Raw genomic sequence first — 8,743 nt, forward strand, 5'->3', positions numbered from 1 at the left:
CGGGCTAGGGACTGAAGGGTCCCAGGTTCAATTCCGGTCAAGGGCATGTACCTTGGTTGCAGGCACATCCCCAGTAGGGGGTGTGCAGGAGGCAGCTGATCGATGCTTCTCTCTCATCGATGTTTCTAACTCTCTATCCCTCTCCCTTCCTCTCTGTAAAAAATTAATAAAATATATTTTTTAAAAAAAGAAACAAACTCATAGATACAGAGACCATTTTGATGGTTGCAACATGGAAGGGGGTTTGGGAGTATGAAAAATGGTAAGAGATTAAGAAGTACAAATTGCCAGTTATAAAAACAGTCACAGGGAGGTAAAGTACAGCACAGGGAATATAGTCAATCATATTATAATAACTACTAGAGGCCCGATGCACGAAAATTCATGCAAGAGTACGCCTTCCTTCCCCCAGCTGCGGGCACCGGCTTTCCTCTGGCATCCAGGGCCCGGGCTTCGCTCCTGGCCACCAGCAGGCACCCGGGACCCAGGCGGCTTTGCTCCGGCCCCGGCTTTGTCCGGGAGGATGTCTGGAGCATATTACCCTTTTATTATTATAGATGGTGTCAGGTGGGTACTAGACTTATTGGGGTGATCACTTTGTAAATTATATAAATGTTGTATATATACCCAAAAGTAATATAATAGTGTACGTCAACTGTAGTTGAAAATTATTTAAAATTTTCATTTGGATTGCAAATTAAAATGAAAAAGTCTGACAACACCAAGGTGTAGCGATACTATGGGGGAACTGGAACTCCCATGCACTGCTGGTGGGAATGTAAAATGACACTATCACTTGGGGGGAAAGTCTCGCAATTTCCTAAAATGTGGTATATCCATTCAATGGAATAAAACTCAGCAATAAAAAGGAATGAATTATTTAAGCATGTAACATGAATGAATCTCAAAACAATTACTCTGAGTGAATGAGTTGCAAATACAGAAAGGGGGGCTAGAAAAAGTTCTGTGGTGCTCCAGAGAAATGAGAGTAACAATAGCAAATCATAGTTTTCAACAGAATTAGAAATATGGGTGTGTGCGCCTGTCTGCGCGCGCGCGCACACACACACACACACACAGTTACTTCCCAGTTCTGCCCACTGGGAGGGTCCTGATGCAATGACAATCCAGCAACAACTGAGCACATCTAGCTCCCAGATCTTGGTTTCTAAATACCACTCACCAGTAAAAGGAACAAGGCCTCCTTGAAGAAATGGTTGATTGCAGGGCTAGGAGTGAAAATGTATGAGGACCCTAGCCCTGGCCAGGGTGGCTCAGCTGGTTGGAGCATTGTCAATTCCCGGTCAGTGTATATACCCAGGTTGCAGGTTGGATCCCCAGTCAGAGCCCATGCAGGGGGCAACCAATCGCTGCCTCTCTCTCACATCAATGTCTTTCTCTCTCCCTCTCTCACTGTGTCTCTCAGTCTCTCAAAATCAATGGAAAAAATATCCTCAGGTGAAGATTAACAAAACAAACAAACCCTAACCGGTTTGGCTCAGTGGACAGAGCGTTGCCTGCAGGTTGAAAGGTCCAGGGTTCAATTCTGGTCAAGGACATGTACCTTTGGTTGCAGGCTCGATCCCCAGTGGAGAGCATGCAAGAGGCAGCTGGTCGATGTTTCTCTCTCATCGATGTTTCTAACTCTCTATCCCTCTCCCTTCCTCTCTGTAAAAAATTGTTGATATAAATTTTTAAAGCCTGAGAGAAAAATATCACCTCCAAATAAATGACAAACCACCAGCAATAGAAGCCAGAGATAGTGGAATACTATCTTTATCGACTGAGAGGAAATCTTAGCGTGTACCCTGCAAAACGTGCAGAAACATGGGCAACACGGGACATTTCACATGGACACTTATGGAGACTTTACGTGCACTAAAGAACATGCTCAGGAAAAACATCCTGAAAGGAAGGTTGATACTCAAAAAGAAAAAGGAAAGTAAGTAAACAAGATTTCATAAGCACTACCTATAAAAAAAAAAATCACGTCCAGCCCGGCCAGTGGGGCTCAGTGGTTGGGTGTTGACCTATGAACCAGGAGGTCACGATTTGAATCCCAGGCAGGGCATATGCCCAGGTTGCGGCTAGATCCTCAGTGTGGGGCGTGCAGGAGGCAGCCAATCAATAATTCTCTTTCATCATTGATGTTTCTATCTCTCTCTCTCCCTTTCCCTTCCTCCCTGAAATCAATAAAAGTATTTATTTTTTTAAAAACACATGTTCCATTTAAGGAGTTTTGAAAAAGAACAAAACTAAAATTCTGGACAATAACTAACAACATGTAGCTCTGGGTAGTAGGATCATAGCTGAACTGTTCTAAAGCTGAAAGATGAACTTTAGATGTGAACTTGAGTGGGTGGGGTGAGGAGACCCGACAAACACTGTGATGCCAGTCTCCACTGACATGACTGCCTCACGGCAATAGCACCTGCCCGATGGGGTGTGGTGAGAAAGGCATCACTGCACCTCTGTGGTCTTCCTCCCCAAACCCTCAGTCTAATAATCAAAAAACATCAGACAGGTCCCAACTGAAGAACATTTTACAAAAATCCTGACTCATACTCCTCAAAACCGCTGAGTCATCAAAAACAAGGGAGGTTGTAAGGAACTGTCACAGCCAAGAGTTGCCTGATGAGACATGACAGCCACATGTAATGTGAACCGTGGATGGGATCCTGGGACAGAAAAAGGACATCAAGGAAACACTAAGGAAATCTGAATAAAGTATGGTTCCAGGTAATAACACTGAACGAATATTGGTTCATCAACTAACAAATGTACCATATAATGTAAGGCATTAATCACAGGGGAAACACGGTGTGGGGTATATGGGAATTCTCTGTACTATCTTTGTAACTTCTGTAAGTCTAAAACTATCCTATATAATAAAAGCCTAATATGCAAATTGTGCCCTCGATCCGGAGTTCGACCGCTCACTATGACGTGCACTAACCATCAGGAAACAGCATGGAACATGGCGGACGTCAGCGACATGGCGCTGACAGCGGGCGGCAGTGGAGGCACTGCTGGCCCCGATGGGCCCTGAAGAGAGCGGGACCGTGGCGGGATGATGGAGCAGGTGAGCGGGCGGCACCAAGGCAGGTGCGAGCGGGGCCTGATCACCCCGCCAATTGCCCCACAGACAGCAACCAGGGGCAGCAAGGCTGCCGCCCAGCTCCCAGGCACTAGGGAGCAGGCCAGGAGCCCAATCGCCCCGCAGACGGTGACCAGCACCCATTACAGAGAAGTGGGAAATAGCAATATTAAAATACTAGTGGCCCAGTGCATGAATTCCTGCACCCTGAAAGGAATTGTGGGCTGTGGGGCTGCGGTGGGCACAGGGGCGGGTCTCAGCCCATCCTCTGTGCCCCCACCCGGCCCCTCCTACCGCGGCCCCTGGTCCCGTCTGCCAGCAGCCCTGCTCCTGCTACCGCTGCTCCCACGCCCTGACGGTGCCGGCCCAGAGTGATTGGGGCCAACGCCATCAGCGGCTGGGAGTGGCTGATCGTCCCTCAGGAGCAGGGGGAGGTGGAGAAGCCCTCAGGGGTGATCGGGGCCGGCAGCCGCCACTTGTACCCACTGATGGCGCCAAGTGATTGGGACTGGCGCCAGGCGCCGGCAGTGAATATGAGCAGCAGCTCCAGTGCTGGCTGCAGGTACAAGCAGGGCCAGCGCCAGCAGTGGGTGCGAGTGGCGGCTCCAGAGCCGGCAGCAGGTGCAAGTGGGGCCATCGCCAGCAGTGGGTGCAAGAGGCAGCTGCCAACCCCGATCACCCCTCAGGAGCAGGGGGAGGTGGAGAAGCCCTGAGGGGTGATGGGGTCAGCAGCCGCTGCTCGCACCTGCTGACAGCGTCAAGCAACCGGGGCTGGTGCCAGGCTCCAGAAGCAGGTGCGAGTGGCAGCTCTGGCGCTGGCAGCAGGTTCGAGCGCCTGGTGGGACCGCAACGTACGGGAGCAAACAATTTGCAGTAACCACCAGAGGCTCGCCCTGATGACAGTGACCGGCACCCCACCTTGGTCTGGCGCCCCCACTCACATGTTCTATCATCCTGCCGCGGCCAACGCCCGCCATGTTCCGCGCTCTGCCACCTGCTGTTGACGCCCACCATGTTCTGCACGCGTCCCCTGGTGGTCAGCACACATCATAGCGACCAGTTGTTTGGTTCAGTTGTTCTGCCATTCAGTCTATTTGCATATTAGAGTCTTAAATACTAGTATATATAGATTTCTTCTAATTATTTTCCTTTAAATGTGCACGAATCCGTGCACCAGGCCACTAGTTTTAAAATAAAAAGTTTACTTTGAATCCAAGGCCCTACACAATCTGACCAGGCTACCTGTCTATCCCATGTCCCATTCTCAGGATTCACCTATCCCCACATGGTAATTCCACATTTTTTTTCTCACATCTTTCCCCTTACACCTCTTTCTCGCTGCAATATCCCTTCCTATCTTTTCCCACCAGCCAACTCCTACTGATTTTTCAGGACAGCCCAAAGAGCACCATCTTTGGAAAGTCTGCTCTGACTCTCGCAGTCCAGGTTACAATGCACCCTCCTCAGTACCACTGAGGACCACCCTCTCTCACAGCTTAGACGCATCATTAATGGTTTGCACAGAGACACCTGCTGTTGTGGAAAGAACAGTGCCATTGTAAGGAAGACTCAGTACTGGAAGTACTGGAGTCCCCCTTATTCACGGGGACTCGTTCCAAGACCCCTAGTGGATGCCTGAAACTGCCCAAGGTACCGAAACCTCTATATACTGTGTTTTTTCCTATTCTTACATACCTATGGCAAACATTTCAATATTTTAATTACATCCATGTTAATTCTGAGTTTGCAGAGGTAACCTAACCAACTACCATTATGTTTTAGTACTAAGGGATATACATTTCAATAAAGTGATTGAAATGCAAAAAAAAAAAAAGTTTAATTTATAAATTAGGGGCAGTAAGAAATTGACAAGAATAACTAATAATAAAATAGAACAATTGTAGCAATACACTGTCATAAAAAGTTACATGAATGTGCACCCAGTGCGTGTGTGTGTGTGTGTGTGTCCCTCTCTCTCTGATAATCAGTCTGGTCACTGAGACGGCGACTAAGTGACTAACCAGCTGGGAGCATATATAGCGTGGATACGCGGGACATAGGTGTGATTCACGTCCCGGGCAGGACAGAGCAGGACAGAGCAGGATTCATCACACTACTCAGAATGGCATGCAATTTAAAACTTATTCATTGTTGACTTCTGGTATTTTTTCATTTAATATTTTTGGACCACAGTGAACCTGTGGATAAGGGGGAATCTACCGTAATTATTATTAGTGGCTTTGGGATCAGTAAGATCTCATTGTAATACACAAAATAACCCTGTGAGATAAGATGTTCTACTTTGTTTACAAGAGGGGTGAAGTGACTTGTGCTAGAGCCCAGCATTGCCTGGGATCTGAGTCCACCTCTCAGACTACACCCAGGCGAGTCTGAACCCCTCTCAGCCACTCTGTCACTGAGTGACGATGAACTCAGCTTCATCAACCCCTGATGGAAAATGGGGGATAGCGCCTGCCTTGTGCACCCAGGTTTCTGTGAGGATTACGAACGGCACATGTTACGTGCCTGGTACATGCTTAATAACCATGATAACAGCAATTATTCTCTTCTGTCGCCCTGGTTAGGCTGAGCTTCTTGAGACCTCTGTATCTTTACTGTCGGGCACATTATAGGTGTTTCATAAAAGCTGAATAAATTTGTTTAAAATATATTTTTATTGATTTTAAGAAGGAGAGAGAGATAGAAACATCAATGATGACAATCATTGATCTGCTGCCTCCTGCATACCCCACCCTGGGGATCAAGCCCACAAACCGGGCATGTGCCCTGAACAGAAATCAAGCCGTGACCTCCTGGTTCATAGGTCACCGATCAAACACTGAGCCATGCTGGCCAGACAAAGCTGAATAAATTAGTATGCACAAAGTAACAAGTCAGGTGCCCAATTAATAGAAAGTTCTAGAAAGGGAGCAGCATACTGTCCTATTCCCTTTCTTTCACTGCAACTGCCCAGACGGACAAGCGTGACAACCAAATAGGTTGGACAACTCCTGCAGCTCTGCCCTCTAGAGCGCAGCCCTCCCCTCACTGCCTGCCCCCTACAAGCTAGCCCCCTGCCCTCTGCGGCATAAACTACCTGCAGGCGGCCACTTCAAACACGCGTGCTCACTCTAGTCCACGCGGACAGCCCTGGGCGAAGCTCCCTGAGAACGGACTGCATCCCTGTCCAGTAACCTAAGTCCAGCCGGGTCTGATCTGCGTGCCTCTCCTAATTCTCCGAGAAGGAATCGGATCCTAACCCGATGCTGCCAAGTGAGCTCTGTCCACACTGGAAACGGGAGCTGTGCACTCAGTTTCCTCCAACAGAAAACATCTTTTCTCTCATTCTCCCTCACCTGCAGGTGTCTGGGATCAGAATCAGTCGTCTCTAGAGAAATACTTTCCTTCCAGGTTACCAGTCTAACCAACTCATCATTTAGCACCAATGGAACATCACCATGTGCAGTCCTTAGAGTAAAGCAAAGAGGGGCAAGACCCTCCAGAGGCCAATCGATTTCACGGCCGATGCTTCACATCCTGGGTCCCGCTATTCTAAACACTGTTCTACCAGGACTGTCACCAAAGCACACTGATCAGACGGGCAAACCACACAGAGACACTGGGCTCAGAGACACTGGGCTCGGGTCCCAGGCCATCCCTACAGAGCTAATGTCACCAGCAAGGGAGCCACGGGAGCATCGTGGTTCCCCAGTGCCTACAAGTTCTGTTTATACTATACTGAAGCAGCATGATGCTGAAACAATGGACACACCGTAATTAAACTTTCCTGCTAAGAAATGCTAAGCAACCTCTCAGCCTGCAGCAAGGCGTAAACTTTTTTCTGGTGGAGAGTCTTAGCATCAATGTGTAAAAATCGCAGAGTCTGCAAAGCGCAATGAAGCGAGGTCTGCCTATATGGGTGTTTCACCACCACGGCTCTGAGAAGAGCCCCTCAGCCACGGGCTGACAGCGGTGAGGCGCCACCCCCACAAGGATGCGGGGCGGGCTCCTGCACCGGTGCATTCTCCATGGCCCAGGGAAGACTCCAATGACCCAACAGCTAGCTCAGAACAGCACTGTAACATACCCCACGTTATGAGAGTTTCCTCCTAAGAGGTGAGTTAGAAAAAAGAGAACATGGAATCCTTCCCAAAGTTTGGCAGAGCAAGATGTTAGAAAGGGCTGCAGAAAAGGAGCCACCAAACACACTGACAGTACCCAGTCTGCTGTAAATGAGTTTAGGCTTTCCGAAAGGCAGTTTGGCAACGTTTACCAAAGCTCTAGCGATGTCTCCTAAAACAAATAATCAGGGAGCTTTGCAAAGACTCACCTACAAAGTTGCTCATCAAAGTGCTGCTGAAATGGCCATGAACAGCGGACAGTTCAAATGTCCGACAGGAGACATTTAAAATGTTTGGTGCGACTCTACAGCGGACACGGCACACACTGCCCTGGCGGGGGCTCGGCTGACTGCAGTGTTGTCCCAGAAAGGTTGCAGGTTTGGCTCCCAGTCAGGGCACATACTAGGCTGTGAGTGCGAGTAAGGGAGGCAATCAGTTGGTATTTCTCACAGCACTGTTTCTCTCTCTCCCCACCTTATGTCTCTAAAATCAATAAAAGCATATCCTTGAGTGAAAATTTAACAAAAAAGAAAAGAAAGAAGCTACGCACACATACAAAGAAGCTGTGCAAGTCCTTCCAATGATGTGGGAAGCAACATGTGGGTCACATGCAGTGAAGTCAGCTCCCAGCCCCGCGTGGGTCCTGAGGTCATGCCTACGGCTTCTTTTACGGAGTCAATCTATTGTATGTTTGGTCCTCCAAACACATAAAGTGAAACAGAGGAGATCACAGAGAAGCACTGCGATTACAGAATCGCCCAATGTCACAACTCACGTCCAGTGAAAAGGATCCCGATACATGTACCCTCCGCTCGCGCACTAAATCCTGGATCCTGAGCCACCCCACCCCGCCTGCGGATGCACCCTCTTCTCCTGTGCTCCCTCTAACAAGCACCCGCCGCCCTGGGCTTTTCCCAGGCTTAACACGTAATCCATGATTGTGCTGGTGACTAAATTCTTCTGAATGAGGAACTATTTCTTCCCTCTGAAGTCTATGAGGTGAGAAGATGCTGAGAGTATAAAGCCACTGACATGGTTTGATGAAAGACGAATAAATGAGTATTCATTCTTTCGGTGGAATAAAAAATAGCACAAAGGATCAGATTTTTTAAATTATTACTGACTTTTCCATAACGAATCCAGATTTGTGAGGATTTTATTAGATTCCTACCTCCACAATCTCGCTTACTAAGTGCTTTTCTCCTCTGAAAAAGTTTGGACACTCCTGGTCCCACACAGTCTAAAAAAAGCCCTGCTAGCAGTCTGACCATTTCTCACTGTGACGACACCCTGAGAGACCCAGAGCAACGGAAAAGAACTTTGTTCCCAAGTTCCAGAGAGCACAGAATCAGATTAAGAATGAGACTTTCCATTGTGGTTTAAAATACGAGCTAGGACAGTGGTCAGCAAACTGCGGCTCTCGAGCCACATGCGGCTCTTTGGCCCCTTGAGTGTGGCTCTTCCACAAAATACCGACTTTTGTGCATGGGCCACGAAGTTTCAATCGCACTGTACGTGCGCGCCT

This window comes from Myotis brandtii, unplaced genomic scaffold (genome assembly GCF_000412655.1).
Source record: "Myotis brandtii unplaced genomic scaffold, ASM41265v1 scaffold819, whole genome shotgun sequence".
Taxonomy (NCBI): domain Eukaryota; kingdom Metazoa; phylum Chordata; class Mammalia; order Chiroptera; family Vespertilionidae; genus Myotis; species Myotis brandtii.